The sequence below is a fragment of the Solanum lycopersicum genome, chromosome 5 (assembly GCF_036512215.1).
Source record: "Solanum lycopersicum chromosome 5, SLM_r2.1".
Taxonomy (NCBI): domain Eukaryota; kingdom Viridiplantae; phylum Streptophyta; class Magnoliopsida; order Solanales; family Solanaceae; genus Solanum; species Solanum lycopersicum.
This window is the reverse complement of record NC_090804.1, coordinates 10,811,932-10,831,926: the sequence shown is the minus strand read 5'-3', so window position 1 is coordinate 10,831,926 and position 19,995 is coordinate 10,811,932. Positions and strand designations below refer to the sequence as shown.

At 33.1% G+C, this 19,995-nt stretch overlaps 1 pseudogene; it reads right to left on the bottom strand.

Moving 5' to 3' along the window:
• Positions 1–2,983: 2,983 nt before the first annotated feature.
• LOC101266723 (meiosis-specific protein ASY1-like) lies at positions 2,984–8,978 on the bottom strand (annotated as a pseudogene).
• Between the last annotated feature and the right edge of the window lie 11,017 nt (positions 8,979–19,995).

Sequence of the window (19,995 nt, the reverse complement as noted above, 5' to 3'; positions counted from 1 at the left end):
TCCAGTAAATGGGACTGGAGGAGGAGATTTGTTGAATCCATCCCATTGTTTTAGTCAACTTTAGCTATTCAATTGGTACAGACAATTGTTAAAAATGAATAGTAATTGAAGTTGAAAAGAAAAGATTTGGTAGTTGGCAAATTGGTAAGATTTGCAACCATTTTTGACTTTGCTATGTTTACATATGTCATTAGTGACATATGTATGGTTTTATCCTTCTATAAATAGAGCATTCTTGCTCATTTGTAGAACACACCAAGTTAGAGAGAAAAATCATTTTGAGAGCAAAGTGAGGTATTCCATAGACTATATAAGAAAATAATCTATGAAGAAAAATAGAGTGTGAGCGATATTTTAGTAAAGACGGAAACCAAAAAAGTGTTGTTCCTTTTGAGTGTGTAGTAGTCACTTTGAGTGTTGTCGTGACTACACAGTGTAAAATTCCTTACTATAGTAATATAAATTGCTCCTCTTGGCCCGTGATTTTTTCCCTTATTCAGAAGGGTTTCCATGTAAAATTCTTGGTATCGTTATTTTCTCATTTTATTTCTATTAATTTTACCATATATACTTTTGTGCTTGTCCGCGTTTTCCCAACAATGTACGCTGTCCTTCCAAAAGATCACAACAGCACAAAAAAGGAATGTAATCGCCATTGTCATTCAGCGTTTAATTATGCAAAATCTGTTGCTATCAGTAGCAAAGGAGATAACAATTCTGCAAGCAACAACTTACATAGGTGGTACTGGAATACGTTCATCTCACAAGAACAACTTAATCAAATAAGTAAAGTAAATGCCCAAACATAAACTAGACAAATCAAGCTTTCATTATGCATAGAAAGACATCGCATAGACACGCCACTACAGCCAAGGAAACGATCAAGAAGAACACACGGCACAAAATCATTCACATATCAGATGTGCTACAGAAAGGAAGGGAATACCCCATAGCTTTTATACAATGGATATCCCCACACTTCCTAATCCAACCCAAACTTAAAATCTTTCAAGAGCACAATTAGAAACATTGGGTTTAACAATACCACTGAGATTGTAATCTCATTCAGATTTACTAGAGGTCGAGTCAGTGGCACCTTCTTTCTTCGTTGCAGCAGATTCAACCTGTTTATATGCCTTTGAGATTTCTTCAACAGGTATCAAAGGGATATAGCTGACAACACTATAACCCTTCTCTTGCAAGTTAGCTACCAAATGATTGTACTTTTCGGACCAGTGAGCAACTGTAGGAGCAGCCATCTGTGCAATTCCGTGCAATGGTGGACAATGATTGACATGATACCAGAGTACTGCCACTTGCGTAGTACCAAATTGCTTAGACAATTCACCAGCATGATAGATAGCTGCACGAGGACCTCCCTCCTGTATGTCTTTGGACAAGCCTTGTGCTACCTCTGATGCCTTCTGAAACAAAGACTGGACACTGCTGACAACCTTCTTGGCCAATGGAGGAGCATGTTCATCAAATTTTGCTGTTCCATCATCCAACTGACAATCATATATACTCACAATAGGTTAAAAAGGAAACACCAATGAAAAAATCAAACCACAAAATCCTCGACAGAATTTGGGATTAACTAATTTCCAGATTCACTACTGGTGAAAAAACCAGATGCGAAAACATAGATTGCACTCCAGCCTACTGAGTAGCTGACATGGCAGAATACGATTCTTCTCAGGTATACGTAACAGTAAGAGGATAAACAAAAAAACCTACATCAACAAATCTTTGCAAGTTACTGACACTGACTAATTCAACCCACATCTTCAAATTCATTAGGTAATTAATCAACTACTCATGTATGTATGTGCCTTTAGTTGTTTACACTTTCTGAAACAAATTAAAGGCAGAGTCGCAAACATTTAGAGTACAAAACCCAAAAACCTACCTAACAAGATGTAATCATCAGATAATAATACATAATAATTGATGAAAACAACAAATTAAGTGAAGATTGAATACCTTTTTGTCTAGGAAAACAAGGACTTCATCAGGAACACCTTTAAATCTATTGTAAACAGGCCTTACGACGGTTGTTACAGCGTTTTCTACTGTACCAACAGTTGATCTCAGAGGCCCCGAGTTCTGCTTCGCATAATCATACAAATTTGACAACAAAACCGCAGTGTTTAGAGCCAACACCCTTACAAACCCTAGATGTTTCAAATTAACCTCGCTTTTCTCCATCTCAACCTATCCATCACAAATCAAACAGATTTTTATAAAAAAAAATCTACGGATGAACATGAATTGAAGATAAAATTAGAAAAAACGTAGAGAGATCAAACTACAAACCTTGTTGGTAGACATATTCTGCTGGTTGTATGGAAGTTTGATTTGCTCAGCTGTTGGTGATGCAAATGAGAAAATTTGTTGGGTGATAAAGGAAGTGGGGGAATATTTATTAAAATCAAAGGGCTGTGAAGATGACACGTGTCGTTACTATGGGGTCAGGAGGGATTCCTTAGTCCAGAATCATTGAGGCGTTTGAGGAAATGACCATTTCTAGGGGAGTGTGGAGGCTTCGAGAAGGACACGTGCCATTTCTGTTTGAAGGCAGTGCGAAATATCTCGACCTTTTACGCTTATTTTCCAACTTTGTCCTTTTTTTGTTTGTGAACTGTGGGCGTAGTGTAGTACTCAAAAAGAGAGAAATTATTAATTACTAAATCTTGAAATCTAAGATAAGGCAGAGAAATGTACAAATTACCGTTCCACCTTGCTGTTACACTATACAATTAAGACATCTTACAGGTGCGTCATACTAATAATTAATTATTCTCTATCTATACCTGCTTCCTTTTTCAATTAGTATTTCTTTTAGAAGTTCATACCAATTAGACAAAAAGTATACTCCGAAAAATTGGTCACGTTTTATTTTAAGCCACTGTTATATTAATGTGAAAAATAAATGTATCGTAGGGAACATTTTCGTTTATTCTTAGAACAGGCAAAATCAATGTACCAAGAAGCTAGTATATATTTATATCAACAGGGAGCATTTGAATCGTGGTCACATCTATTACAAATCAGTCAGTACATCATAAAATAAAAGTAATGAAGAAGCCAGAGCAAGTGTGGCACCATCAAGAAAAGGTAAAATATCACCTATTTATAGCATCGATCTATGTTGTTACTTGAGTACAACTATTAGAGTAAGGAAACTTGCTAGATTTTTCACCACTCAAGTTAAGGAACCATCAAGCAACTTGAGGTTTTTGGCGTCTAACATACTGGATAGGTTCTTTTACCTGTATATAGAGAAAAGAGAAGAGAAGAACAATTAGAAATATTTCCCAAATACTTCTTCAGCCAGGATTCTTTACTAAGATTTTCTAAAAGACTGATATCGTACCATGCTTGCTTTCCTCTGACGTTTGTCCTGACTGGACCTACTACAGACAATGTCATACTCATCAGGTTAGTTTGGTTTTCCTTCCATTCTCCTTACCAGGAACAAAGCTCTCCCGAGAAGCTACAGGCTGCACAAACATCATATATATCTAACTATTTGTTACTGCACTTTTGTTAGGCGATAATCAACTAATTAATTACTGAGTTACATTGTTAATGAAGATTATTGAGATAATCCACAACTGAACCAACCTCAGCGTTGCTTGATGGTGTTTTTTCATGCTCCTTTCTCTTGGAGACAGTCTGATCGCTCATGACAGAACCGTTCCAATATGCATCACATTTGCCTCTAGTACGTGTGAGATCCGATCCGATAGACTGGAGAGCACCACAAGTGGATAGATATCTACAGTTGTTGTCTAGTAGCCATACAGTAATATTAGATTTTGTGGTCTGATCTTTGATGATTAGTGTAGAAGTAACTTAACTAAACGATATCAAAATTCAGATAGGTGGAATCATTACCTGATTCATGCATGTCAATATCCTGACCATTTATAATAATTTAAGATGAGAATTAAAATAGAAGTGCAAGAAACAGTCAAACTTATATTAATTCAAGACTATTACCATACTGTCTTTTGCTAAGACCTTCGTAACTTCAGCCAGCTTTTCTTCAGTCAGATCAGAGTGGATCACACGCTTCCCTGCAATGACCAAATCAGTCCATCATTGGGAAAGTTGTACTTCGTTTTGCTCTATACAAAGCAGGAAATACTGTTTGCCAGAGGCCTGAGGGTACCTAGTCTGCGGTAGCCCTTAGACTCAAATTATCCATCTTCTGTCATTTTATCAATTAGCTTCTTCACCGCAATTTCGTTGGCTTCTCCTTCCAGTTTACTTTGGAGTTTTGCAACACTTACATAATTCATCGGAAGAGCATGAAACAAAGCCTGAAACAAGAGGCTGTCGTTGTTAACATGCAATACAGAAAGTAATATCCAACTTCATGCAAATCAGCATTAGTGAACTATTCACAAAAAAATTATTTAAGCAGTTAAAAGAGAGTTGTTATTTCATATTCCTCCCCCAATGTCCATACTCCTCTTCTAACTTCACTAGACTTCTCTCCTTTGTTTGAGTTGCTAAATGAAAATACAAAACATCTGTCTCCTCAATCTATAGGACATTACTGGAAGATGTACTACTCTTCCCAAAATTCTTAAGAGGGGACAAAATATATAACTTCACACAAATGTTCTCTTCAAGCTCCCAAATTGTATGACTCTTTATCTATAAACACCAAAGTTAGAAGGTAGTAAAGGCCAGCTCCCCCAACCCATAAATTAGTCATCATGCACAAATATATGTTCTTTTCTAAAATATAAAGGAGGAAGGGAGAAGAGACAGTAGAAATTAAGAGATAATCACTTTCATATATATTACTGAAATGTAAGGAGTAGTCACAAGGTAAAGCAATAGTGTGAATCACAATCCCCTGCGATGAACTTTAACACAATGGACCACTTCCAGAAAGAACAAATAGAGAAAGAGGAAAAGTAGGAGCACAACATCCACAAGCATGTGTAACCACATATACAGTTAATAGATTAGAAAATATAAATTAACTAAAGAAAACAGATATATTTCGGAAGGATATTACACATATCAACTATATACTTTTAAGCTCAATTCAAAGGATACTAATCAGGTTTCACCTTCGTGTACATGTAATCTTCAACCTTGGCCTGCTGAGATTGACTGCCAATTTTGTTTTGTTGGCGCTCCGGTTCTTTTTTCACAACATCAAACTCATAGTCGAATTTCTGCACTTGAAGAATATGATATATTGGGTGTTGGAAAATATATTATGATTCAAGAGATAAAGATGTAAATAATTAATAAATAAGGAAAACAACAACAGACCTTTTGCATCTTAGTGATGTAAGTGTCTCTGCCAGCACTTGAAAGAATTCCTTCCTTAACAAGCTTTTCCAAATTGTCTAGAATAAAAAAAGCAGATTAGAAACTTTGGACAGCTTAAAAACCAGAAAGAAAACCTTTTAGCATCTGATCATTATTTGGCACAAAGACTTTGGGAATCGGTACTAGGGTATAATATAACTGTTCCCCTCCATAGAAGTTCAAATTGAGAACACCTTCATCATCTGCTTAAAAGGTCATTTCATTACCTTCATCAAAACCTGCAATCAGGATGCAAAACTAGGTGTAGGCCTGGCTAGTAAATGATGGAGAAACCAGCACTTGATAGGAAAGCGAGCAGAGAACATTACCACTGAGATATTTGGAAAATTTGAGAGAACATCTGTCACTTCAACTCTGTCAAGATGGTATGTGCTGATCCAATCCTTAACCCGTACAAGTTGTTGTTCATCTTCTGGAGGATCTTGAGTATCATCTGAAACCAATAAACACATTAGAGTTCTTGATAAGCCGGTTCAGCAAGAAAGTCAATAGCATTTGCTACAAATAAAAGTACCTTCATCGACCATATCACCTTTATCCTGAACATTTTTCTTTTCTGTAAAAAATAAAAGCTTCTCTTTTTGAATCTATGATATTAAGAAAATATTGACAGAATCAAATGCATGTACAAAACAGGTCGAATAGAGGCATGTGCATTACCAACTGGTGCAACTATGTATTGGTCTTCGTCAGAGTCGCTGAACTGAAATTGATGATATTTAACAAAGTCAGGCGCATGAACATACTTAAAAGGATAGAAAATAAAGTCAAGCTTTATAAATAATTGAGGCGAGGGGAACCAATATTCCACCTCAGTATCAGATGCACTGTCATCTCTCTCGGCAGAATCAGCTCCCAAGCTCATAACATCATCTTTATTGTCATCAAGGATCAAGCACACTCTTAACCTGAGGAAGAAAAGATATCAGTGTGAACTGATTGGCCACTGAAAAGGAAACTAGTTTTATTCATTTTCCTTTGATCTGGCTCACACCTTCAGAGCTAACACGAGATGCTTGCTATTGACATTTCCGACCTCCGATTTCAGAGGATTTTTCGTCCATGGATTAAGAGCCTCCTCTTCAGTGCAGCCTCTAAAGAAAGGAGGCTCATAATCAGCAGGCTGCACAACCAGCAATTCTGTTACAAAAGTGCTATTTGACCAAATATGACAAGCTGAGTGACTTTTGAAGCAAAATGACATTTAAAAGCTGAACTGGAAATATGTAAGCTAAGAAAATTGTACGAAACGAATTTTGATATGGCTAAGCAATGTTTTCTGTCTATGGGAAGGCCGAGAACCATTTATCGACACGACTACAGGAGCCAATTTTGGGGTTCAAACTCAAAAATAAACTCAAGCTACATAATTACAGAAGCGAGATGACTTCTAATAGGAAAACTCTTATATCCTGAATGTCAATAAAAGATGATAATTATTGCAGCTACTTTAAGGCAATGTGCTTATAGATGCAAATATATAATCCGCATGGCTACAATATATGAAAGTCTTACATTCACCAAAAACTCAAACATCGAGAGGCAAGCTAAAAGAGGAAAGGGGAAAGAAAAAGAAAAATAGAAACAAACAAATTTGTGAAAAGGGCATACCGTGACATCATCATGATAAATAAGCCTCAACAGTATAGTTCGCTGAGAATACCAAGAGAATCGAACCTTATCAACAAGATGATGGTAGACAATTGAAGCCATACTTTTTAGAAACAATAGAAAGCTTTACCTCTTAAAGCATCTTATCGAGAGTTCTCATCAACTGTATCAATGTACGAACCATTTTACAAGCAGAACTCCTGAAACATACTCCTTCTCAACACAAAAGGTACTTGTAATCCAAAAAACAACCAGTATGGAAATGAGAATAAAATGAATCATTAGACCAATATCTACCTCATTTGATTGGGTGTTATTTCATCGGTTGAGTTAGACTTGAATGTTCCACCTTTCTTCATGCCAACACGATTGACATTCATTGACACTTCTTCAGAGTCAGAACTTTAATAACTGAAAGAAACTGCAAGTAAACAACTAAGTGTATAAGCTATTTCACAAGCCAGACTAATGAAAGTATCAGCTCTTCTTTCAGCATTTTCTTTTATCTCAACAACTATGTCCTAGATAGTAATCTAGTCAGTCTCAGAAGTGATTAGCCAGTGCAAATATGATACTACAACCTAATTGAAGTCATCACTTAACCAACTTATCTTGGTTCTTCTTACATGCATATTCCTCAATCATTGGTCCATTAATTGCTTCACACACAGAGAACAGAAGTGTTTTCAGATATTTATTCTGTAGTGCATCATAAACACCTAGGGACAGAGAAGAAAGAGGGGTAAGAAATGAAAAGGAATCAATAAACTGTAAGGCTCAGTTCGCAAACTAGCAAAAGATCAACATACCTTTTTCCATCCAATCAATAAGTCTACACGACTCTGCATCCATTGGCGTTAGCTTCTTGATCTTCATCTCTGCTTGTGACTTGTGATGTAAGTATCTAGTAAATAAATTTGAAAGCTGAATAGATGGATATTATAGAGAAAAAAAATTGTAGAGAAAGCTTACCTAGGGCTGGAACAGATTTATCACTGAAATATTTCTCAGGAAAGAGGCCTCTGATGTAACTAATGTTGAAATATAGCAATACCCAAAAAGTTCCTTGTCTGTTTTTGAAAACCATGGAGAAAAAGTGACTCAATCATGTGTAATTTTCAGTCACCGGGATGCATTAGTGTCCAGAAATCACAAATAAACCTTACGATGATAGCATTCAAAGCAGATAAAGTTAGAAGCACTCATGAACTTATTAGCTTCTTAGATCACAGTCATTGATCTAGAACATATCTTACACATGCTGTTATTAATACAAACAAACAGATTCACTCAACGATCTAGAATGCTCAAAAGCGAAAATGCAATTCAACGATCTAGAGAAACAAGCAAGGTGAGTCAATCGTAGGTCAACAGGTACAAACAGAGAGTATAAATTCATATTTGCGTCATACGTTAATAATTGGTTGAACGAGATAACGTTCCACATAGAACACTTTACTCGGGGGGAACGAACTCAAAATACACACAGAACTTAGTCAATCACAAGTATAAAAAAAATCATTGATTAACCCTCCAGATTTGACTCACATGTAGTCCTATCTAACAAAAACCGATTAAGCAATAACCATACAAATCAGAGTATCTAAAACATCAAAAAGTGATGAGAAAACGAAAATATGCGAGATAATGTCATTTAAGTAACATCGTCGCTACGTCACACACTGGGATATAATGTATTTCATACAGGAACTTTGAGTTATACAAAATCAACAAAAAAAATAAAAATAGAATAGATGAGATCGATCATTTACTAGGAGGAGTGAATCCTGCTCCGTGACCTCCGATTTCTTCAACTTTTCGGCCACAACCTGGAAATTAGAGAGAATCATGTTGAGAATTAGGCATGCAGTGAAGTAATAATACGTAAATCAACAAATTAAACAAATATGAAGAGCATATGGAGATGACATAGGTTTTGCTCACCATTGTTGACAGAGAAAAACGAGACTCGAGTGAAATGGAGAAGTTGAAGAGAAGAGTGTGTTTTTGCTCAGCAAATGAAGAAAGATGGCGGGAGTAGAGTGAAAATATATAGGCCAGAAAGTAACCACGGTAGCATCGGGAACTAACCTATGGTTAACTGAGCAATGCGGAGCGCGTGATGTAGTGGCTTATTGTAATTTTGAAAAAAGGTAGGGGTTTTCAGTTTATCAATTGTAATTTCTTTTCTATTATATAGTAGATAAAAGTGTAAGGACGATTAAGAGTAAAAATGTGATTTTATGCTAACAAAAATCTATTACGAATGAATATTTCTCTATATATGAAGTGAATAATGATCAAGGGCAAAAATATAATTTCACTCTAATAAAAATCTACCAAGAATAATAACAAAAAAACTAAATAGTTCTAGAAACATCTTAAGTTATTATTATTAACATTAACTTCTTTTGTTTTTACTTCACTTTCTTTTCTTTTGTGAGTTATTGTGATATCTATTTTATTATTACTCTATTTTACTATTACTTTAATTTGATTTTTAATATTTTTTTCTATTCGTTATGCTTATAAAAAATGCATACTTTTTATATAAAAATTTATAATGAATTAATTATTTTCATTTTTATTTTGGCTCTAATTAATATTCCTGAAAATAAATAAGTGTGATAAAATTAATAATATATATTAGATTGAAATTAAAGAAAAAGATGTTGAAAAGTAACTTTACAAATAAAAATGAATAGGATGAATATTTTTATTAAAGACGACTAAGAATAAAAATGTAATTTCATTCTAACAGATAATAATTCTAGAAACATCTTTCTATATATATGAAGTAAATGATGATCAAAGGTAAAAATATAATTTCATGCAAGCAAAAGTCTACCACGAATGATAACAAGAAAATTAAATAGTTCTAGAAACATCTTTAGTTATTATTATTAGTATTTTTCTATTATATAGAAGATTGAATTGGGAGGACGACCAAGGGCAAAAATATAATTTCACACTAACAAAAATCTATTAAGAAAGATAATAATTTATTCTAGAATCATATTTCTATTATGAAGTAAATAATGATCAAGGGAAAAAATGTAATCTCACGCTAACAAAAATCTACCAAGAATAATAACAAAAAAAAAATAGTTCTAGAAACATCTTAAGTCATTGTTATTAACATTAACTTATTTTGTTATTACTTCACTTTTTTTTCTTTTGTGAGTAATTGTGATATTTATTTTATTATTACTCTATTTTACTATTATTTTAATTTGATTCTTAATATTTTTTTCTATTCATTATGCTTATAAAAAATGCTTACTTTTTATATAAAAATTTATCATGAATTAATTATTTTCATTTTTATTTTGACTCTAATTAATATACTTGGAAGTAAATAAGTGTGATAAAATTAATAATATATATTAAATTGAAATTAAAGAAAAAGATGTTGAATAGTAACTTTACAAATAAAAATGAATAGGATGATATATTTGTATTAAGAAGACTAAGAATAAAAATGTAATTTCATTATAACAAAACTTTATCAAGAATAAGTAATTCTACACATCTTTCTATACATATGAAGTGAATGATGATCAAAGGTAAAAATGTAATTTCATGTAAGCAAAAATCTACCACGAATGATAACAAGAAAATTAAATAGTTTTATAAACATCTTTAGTTATTACTATTAGTATTACCTCATTTTTATTATTTTTTCATTTTTTATGACTTATTATGATATCTATTTGTCATTTTCTTGCTTTGTGTTTGTCTTTATTCTAGTGACAACTATTCCGCAGCCTATTATAGTTAGGCATGCATGTCTTAGGGAGAAATAGATTATTGGACGACTTATCAAATTGGTCCTCTGAGGTTCTTGAGTGTTATGGAAGAGGATTCCCATGAGTTTTGGGTCACTCGTGCCGCTAATGAATGACTTATTTGATCTACTTTAGGATGCAATCTTGCTCTTAAGATAGACCTGAGATCATGATACCATCAGTTGAGGGTTAGAGCGACGAATATATATTCCAAAGACTTTTTTAGAACTCTTTACAACCACTATGAGTTCATAGTTATGTCTTTTGGTTTGACCAATGTTAACATTTATGGATTTGATGAACTGTGTGTTCATGCCCTATTCGGAATCATTTGGATAGTGGTCATCGATGGCATTCTAGTGTACTTGGAGTGTAGGGAGCAATGTGAGCTACATTTGAGGGTTGCGCTTTAGACTTTGCAGGATCATGTATGAAAAAAACTCTACGTTTGAGTTTTGGCTCGAGTTTATAGCATTTTAGGGGTACGTGTTGTACAAAAGATGGGATTGTGGTGATTTAATGAAGATAGAGGCAGTTTGTGATTGGGCTAGGCCCACTTCTCCTACCAAAGTTAATAGATTTGTCGAGTTAGTAGGCTACTACAGAGGTTTTTTTAAAGGAATAATTACTTAACTACACAACTTTACTTTTACTATTCTCGATATTTCCCTACTCTTTTATTAAAATTTAAAAATACTTTTTTGACACCCAATGATATTTAACCAGTACTTTTCACCTTGAAACTAAAAATTAGAATTTCTCATTCCCAAAAATTTTGCCAAAAATTTTTCCCACTAAAATTTTCTTTTATTAATTTCAAGTAAATTTGAAATTCAAAAGAAACCTATTCCTATTCATCCGGATTAAAGTCAAAAATAGGTCATCATTTTCTACATTACGATTTCTTCATTTTTTTTGTGTACCTACTGTTTTTGTTTACAATATCAATCTAACTTCTAACGAATCTCTAGTTTTTGTTTCAGAATCGAAAACATCAAAGAATTGAGTTCTAAAAAGTCGCATGACCCGATAGTCATGACAAATCCAAGTTCTAGCAGAGAAAATCTGTAAAGAACAAACATGCATCAACTTCAGAAGATTCGAAAACTCCAAAGAAAAGGGGTAGAAAGGTGGCACCTCCAATTATTCGACTAACACAAACCATGGTATGTACATTTTCGCTCATATTCATATCTTTTCTTTAGTTTGATGATTCTTATTTTTTCATTTAAGTATCGTCTATTTCAACTTTTCACCGCACACATTGAATGCAAGAATTTTGTGATACTTTTATGTTTTCACATGAACATTAATGTATCCTAGATACTTTTTCAAGTATCAGTTTGATCTGTTTTTTTTTTCGCAACTTAATATAACGATTAATGAAATTTGTGTACCTTTTATGTATTGCAAAGAAACATTAATGTATTTAATATATATGTTTAATTTTAATGTTTTATTGTTATTTAGTATCAAATAACATGAACATTAATGTATCTAAAAGTGAACAAAACTCATACAGTATCAACTATTTCAATGCACACAAGAAATATTGATTTTTGTGATAATTTTATGTTTTGCACATGAACATTGATGTTTCTTAGATACTTTTTAAGTATCAGTTTGGCGTGTTAATATTTTTGTCACTTTATATAACGACTAACATAATTTTTGAAATTTTGTACCTTTTATGTGTTGCACATGAACATTATTGTATCCAATTATCTGTTTAAGGATCATTTTGGCCTGAATCTATTTTTGTCACTTTACATCACGACTAGTGAAATTTTGTGGAATGTATATAGTTGCTTTTGCAGAATACTTGAGCGACAAAATCAGTATTCCATCTGTTAGTTTTCGTAGTTACTATCTTCGCAACAGATACGAAATACTGTTATGGAATTATGGTATGGACAAAGTCAAGGCTGGATATGTCTAAGTTTATGCTTATTACAGACTTTCTTCTTGGCACAAGAAGTTATCCTAGTGACTAACTTAATGATAGCTTGTTTCAATTACATATGGTGAAGGGCCTCTGGCACAATAATTAGCGTTTCACACTTATGTGCACTACATCTTGTCTTGCTTGGAGCTTGTTTATTTTCTGTCCATAATTTGAAAATATAACTAGATAAAATAAAAGGATGACATTAGACCATCCCTCCCTTTTAATTGTTGAGGCCTGGGAGTATATAGTAGTCTTTTATTAGCTTCCCAAATTAAAGGATATGTGCATTTGACAGCTAAATATTCTTTCATTTGCTTGGTGCCTGTGCGTAAATATTCGGATCTTTAATTTTCATGAGCCCACATATATTAATTTGCTATGGTTCAGTTTTAGTATAAAGTTTAGTTGTACCAGATTCTTTTATTTGCACTGTAGAATGTATGTAGCTGCTTTTGCTGAATATTTGAGCGACTTAATCAACATTTCATCTATTAGTTTTTGGAATGACTATCTTCACAATAGATACGGAACACTATTACAGAAGTATGATATGGACAAAGTTAAGGCTAGACTACACCAGCAGAAGATGGACTGATTAATGTAGAATAGTTAGGTTTTTATTGTGCTGAAGATACGTTATTTAGTATTTTGTATTTTTTCTTCTTCTTTCAACACAATCTTACTAAGTAATTATTAATTTGATGAATATTTTTTTTGTCTAGAAATGTATTTCAATTTTATTTTTTTCTCCAAATATATACTTTAATATATAGTAACTTGTTACAATTTATTTTTTATAACTATGATTTATACTAATACTGTTGATACAATATAACCATTGTATACATAATATCTGATACTATATTTTACACACTTGTGAAACAAACTGATTTTCAATTTATTTAGTATACATTAACGTGTGGTAGACTTGAAATAAATTACAACGTCAGATACTATATTATTGTTAGGTATCCTATATTCATAAAATTATTAGGTATATGATACATATTTTATTATCAAAAACATATTTGTGTATAGGTAACAATTGAAACAAAATAATTTATTTAATATATTTAGTATCATTTATCACATTGAATCATATAACTTTGATTTAAATCATAATAACTAACAATATTTTGTTATCAAATACAATATATTTTTAACCTATAATGTAAATGATACTAAATTATTATCAAAAAAGATTTGTGTATATGTAACAATTAATACAAAATAATTTATTTAATATATTTAGTATCATTTATCAAGTTGAATGACATAATTTGATTTAAATCATAATGGCTGATAATAGTTTATTATTAGATACAAAATATATTTGACCTATAATATAAATGATACTAAATCACTTATCAAATAACTTAATTGTTATATACACCAACATATGATACATTATAGTTTACACTTAGATATAAAATAATCAAATTTGATATATTTAGTATCATTCAATATTTTGTATGTTGTAACATTTATATAAAGTTAAATTCACACCAAATAATAATATCTTATTAGCAAATTCAAAATATCTAGAAAATTAGTACACACGAAGCATAAAAATTCTTAAAAAATACTCATCAAGAATCCTTTGGAAAACATGTTCTTATATTGTGACTTTCTTGTCCACAATGTCCACAACAATTTATTTTTGTTGTAATCTTTTCATCTGGATTTTTTTTCTTGATCTACCAGACATTTTTTTGTATCTTAGTGGCAAGACGACTTCTTCCAAAACACAGTTTGGAGCTGTACAACTACTTTTGTCTGGCATTGGTTCCATTGGAACTGCATAAGTATTTGTTAATCCATTAATGTGTATAGTAATCAGAGCAGTAGGGGTGTAGATCTATAATATTCTTCTTCTTCAAAACAGTCATCGCGTGCGGACAAGGTATCTCGTCATGTTGTAATCTGCCACATGGACAAATTTTTCTCTCAAGACAAACAATGTACTCTTATCCCACCTTCATACACTGAAAAAGTAAATCCAGAAGATGGAACAACCCGCAATTCTTTACAAATTAGAGATATATCACACGTTTTTTTTTAATTTGGTATAAATAATAATATAATTAGAAGTAAAGTAAGATACATAATACTTGTAATACAATTATGTACCTTCATTTTTGTACTTTTTGACGCGTTTATAATCAATATTTCTTCAAATCTCCTCCCAATGATTCCTTTGTATAAGAAGTTATATCTGATTTTTGCAATTTCAAGAACCAAATAGAATTCTAGTTTCTTCCAGAAAGTTTATATTGGATAGTTGTCGTGTATCACAAGGCAACCATTGATACATTTCAGCTATATTTGAAGTCATCATTCTTCCCCAGTTCACTAATGCATGAGACTTAGACCAGCTTTCCTACCCAACATCTTGAAGATACTTCTTTACCATCTATTTTTTTCAATTACACCATATATATCTGTTATTTGATCAAGTTTATTGTACTACTACATAAATAAAAATAAAAAAACAACACAAAATACGTTATTACAAATAATTTTATTTAAATAGTACTATGCACACATATTAATATATAACGCAGATTAATGAGAACAAATTAATTCATATTCAGATACAAATTTGTTAACTAATTCAAAATTCATTTAATATCCTTATTTCACTAACCAAATTTAATTGATACTTTAATAAATAGATATATCACAATATGATACTTTATTGTGCACACGGCTGAAGAATTTCATATTAATCATTCTTCATCCAACATCTTTAACTTATACATTAATAACCAAAAGAAATGCAAAACTAACAAGATACCTTACACATATGATTGCACTTAATGTTGTGACGAAAATATGAAATCGAAAATCTAACAATAAAGAATACTAAGTTTAATGTGGAAAAACCCTTCAAACCGAAGGTAACCACCACGGGATCGACAAGATCCGAATTGCTTCACTATATCAATAAGAAGGTTGCAAATATTATTCTAATGGCTACACAACAAGTGCCAAAAGATAACAAACAATATCTACACCAACAAAAGATAAATAGAAAGAAATACCACCCAAACTCAGCTTCTATTTGGGATATAAAACAGGTCTTTCTGACCTCTGAATCCGATCTCCACCGTTCCAATCAACCACTTAGATGTCAGGAACACTCAGTCCAAATTTCAGCCCGATTCAACGGTTAGTTAATTGGAAAACACAATCTGAACATTACAGGTCGGAGAAAAAGACTGTAGCAAAAGAACCCTTTTCTTTCTCTCTTTTTCTCTTGTTGAAAGCTCTCTCAAAAACCTCTCTTATGTTCTAATGTCTTTCAAAGAGAATACCAATGAGCAATTAATTATTCTCTCAAGACCATCCTCTATTTATAGAGTTGTTCTTTTCCTTACAAAGCCAAAACCAACTACAAATAGGATTACAATTCCAATCCTTTTCCTAATAGAATTGGAAACCAAATAAAGAGAATAATTTCAATCCTTTTCCAAGTAGGATTAGGCCATAGGCCTTTGGCTAGAACATGGGCAATAGCCTAACAAACTTCCCCTCCAACCAAGGGGCCAAATGGACTTCAAGTGGAGGAACTTTTAACATGCTTCCTGTCTGCCACACTTCTACAAAACTCATGATTGTCTACGATGAGTTCTTTCCACTTATCTCTATGAGTATCTAACATGAATTCATCATAACCTTCAAGTTCTCCCATATTAGTCAACAGAATATACTCATCATGAGAATAACATGTTGATCTTCTCTTCTCTCTAGTAGATCTTCTACAAGAGGTTTCCGGAGCATCCGAAACGGTCATCCCAACATTAGTTGGTTGACTATCAACTACAACATCATCAGTTGGAACAATTATATGTTCTACACTCTCATCATTATCTTTATCATTACCTTGGGTTCCCTCATGTGCAGAAGATGTATCAATAATAGAAATTGGATCAACATCAACTAAGCTCTCATCAGTATGAGAATCTAGTTTCTCAGTCTTGTCAATATCTTCAATAGTTTGATCTTCAAAGAACACAACATCACGAATTCTAATGAGTTTCTTATCAATTGGATCATAAAAGCGATATCCAAACTCATCTTGACCATAACTAATGAAGATACATTGCTTAGTTTTAACATCCAATTTCGACCTCTCATCTTTTGGAATATGCACACAAGCTTTACACTCAAACACTTTCAAGTGATCATAAGAAACATCCTTATCAAATCAAACTCTATTTGGAACATCACCATCCAAAGCAAAAACAGGAGACAAATTGATAACATAAGCAACAGTGTTAAGTGCTTCAGCCTAAAAAGAATTTGGAAGTTTAGCCTTTGAAAGCACACATCTAACTCTCTCAACTAAAGTTCTGTTCATCCTCTCTGTCAAACCATTTAATTGAGGAGTCTTTGGAGGAGTCTTCTGATGACGAATTCCTTGCGATTTGCAGTAGTTATCAAAAGGATCAGTATACTCACCACCATTATCAATGCGAATACATTTTAATTTCTTTCCCGTTTGTCTCTCAGATAAGGTTTGAAATTGTTTAAACACATCAAACACTTGATCTTTGGATTTTAAAGGATATACCCAAATCTTGCGAGAATGATCATCAATGAAAGTAGCAAAGTAAAGTGCACCACCTTTTGACTTCACTTTGAAAGGACCACACAAATCTGAGTGTACTAGCTCCAATAGCTCAGACTTTCTTGAAGGAGGATGACTGTGAAAAGAAACTCTTTTCTGTTTACCTGCTAAGCAATGGACACTTCTTTTCACTTTTGTTTGTTTCATACCAGCAAGTCAATTCTTTTTATCCAAACATGTGATCCCCTTCTCGCTCATATGACTAAGCCTCTTGTGCCACAATTCTGATAGAGTCTCGCTCTCCACCAAATTTATAGAGTCACCAAGAATCGATCTTTGTGTCACGTATAAATTTGAATATTTTCTTCCTCGAGCTAAAATCAGTGAGCCTTTGGTTAGCTTCCATTGGCCATTGCACAAGTCATTATAATATCCATCATCATCTAGTTGTCTACAGAGATCAAATTTAAGGGAATGTCTGGAGCATGCTTGACATTCTGAAGGACCAACGTTGAACCGGTATTGATTTTCAAACAAACAGTGCCAACACCAAACACCTTAACCTCACTAGTATTACCTATCTTTAACACCTCAGAGTTAATAGAAGTATAAGATGAAAAGAAGTCTTTTCTTGGTGTGACATGTGATGTGGCTCCAGAATCTACTATCCAACTTGTATCTTGAGATACAAAATTGATGACGTCTTTATCACAAGCAAAGAGAAGGTGATCTTGGACAACAACAACAACATTATTTTCATTATTTTCTTCCTTCTTCCCTTCTTTAAGATCTTTCTTCAATTGTTTACAAAATCTTTTAATATGTGCTTTCTTTCCACAATGATAACATATAATATTTGGATTCTTGAATTTTGACTTGCTTTTGCTTTTAACTGTACTCCTCGGATCTCTTGTCTTATGTCTCCCTCGATCTTCTGTATATAGAACATCTGAATGTGAAGATGTGTCTTGAGAATTTCTTCTAACCTCTTCATTCAACACACCACTCTTTGCATATTACATAGTCACCTTTACACTAGTGGCACAATTTGTTAAAGAAACACGAAGAGTTTCCCAAGAATTCGTTAGAGTATCAAGAAGCCAAAGTCCTTGTATTTCATCATCAAAATTCAGACCCCATTCCTGATAGCTGATCAAGAATACCCTGAAAATCATTTATATGATCAAGAATAGGACTGCCTTCCTTGTATTTAAAGGTCATCAATTGCTTTAACAAGAACAACTTGTTATTGCCAGTTTTTTGAAGCGTAAAACGTCTCCAACTTTTCCCACAATGTTCTAGCATGTGTCTCATTCACAATATGGTTGCGAAAATTATCTTCAACCCATTGTCTTATATATCCACATACTTGTTGGTGCTCAAATTCCCAATTTTCATCGGTCACATTCTGGGATTTATGAGCAATAAAAAACGGAAGATGCATCTTCTTCACGAACAATAGATATTTCATCTTGCTTTTCCATATATTGTAGTTTCTTCTGTTTAGACATATCATCTTACTCATATTCTCCTCCATATAGATAACCTTAGCTCTGATACCAATTATTGTGACGAAAAGATGAAACCAAAAATCTAACAATAAAGAACACCAAGTTTAATGTGGAAAAACCCTTCAAACCGAAGGTAACCACTACGGGATCGACAAGATCCGAATTGATTCACTATACCAATAAGAAGGTTACAAATATTCTTCTAATGGCTACAACAAGTGCCAAAAGAAAACAAACAATAGCTACACCAATAAAAGATAAATAGAAAGAAATACAACCCAAACTCAGCTTCTGTATGGGACCTAAAACAGGATCTTTCTAACCTCCTAATCCGATCTCCACCGTTCAAATCAACCACCAAGATGTCAGGAACACTCAGTCCAAATTTCAGTCCGATCCAATGATTAGTTAATTGGAAAACACGATCTGAACGTTGTTGATCGGAGAAAAAAACTGCAGCAAAAGAATTCTTTTCTTTCTCTCTTTTTCTCTTGTTGAAAGCTCTCTCAAAAACCTCTCTTATGTTCTAATGTCTTTCAATGACAATACCAATGAGCAATTAATTATTCTCTCAAGACCATCCTCTATTTATAGAGTTGTGCTTTTCCTTACAAAGTCAAAACCAACTACAAATAGGATTACAATTCCAACCCTTTTCCTAATAGAATTGGAAACCAAATAAATAGAATAATTCCAATCCTTTTCCAAGTAGGATTTCACCATTGGCCTTTGGATGGAATATGGGCAATAGCCCAACACTTAATATTTGATCAAAGGCATCCGAGCCGAAGTAATTCAATTCACTCGAAAGGAGAAGAGCGTCAAGCAGCCCCAACTCTAGCTCCAGAGGGCTCCGTAGAGCAGGAGAATGCTCAGGTCCGTCTACGTGTGATTCCTCGGTTCCTAAAACGTGAGGTGAGCTGCTGATTCTACTCTTGGAGTGACTCAACATAATGCTCCCAGAAATTGGAACCGGAAATAAGATAAAAGAATCAAAAAAAAGACCATAGTAGATCTATGTTTAGCCCTCGGTCGGGATGGTCCTGATTAGTGTATTATGGTTAATATATTAACGAATACATTATAAAAAGTGAAGAATATTATCAGATAATTGTATCATAAAGTATATGATATCAATGTTTTTTTCAATTCATCAAATACCCAATTCAGCTGCAATTGCTGAAATAAGATTCTCGAACGCAA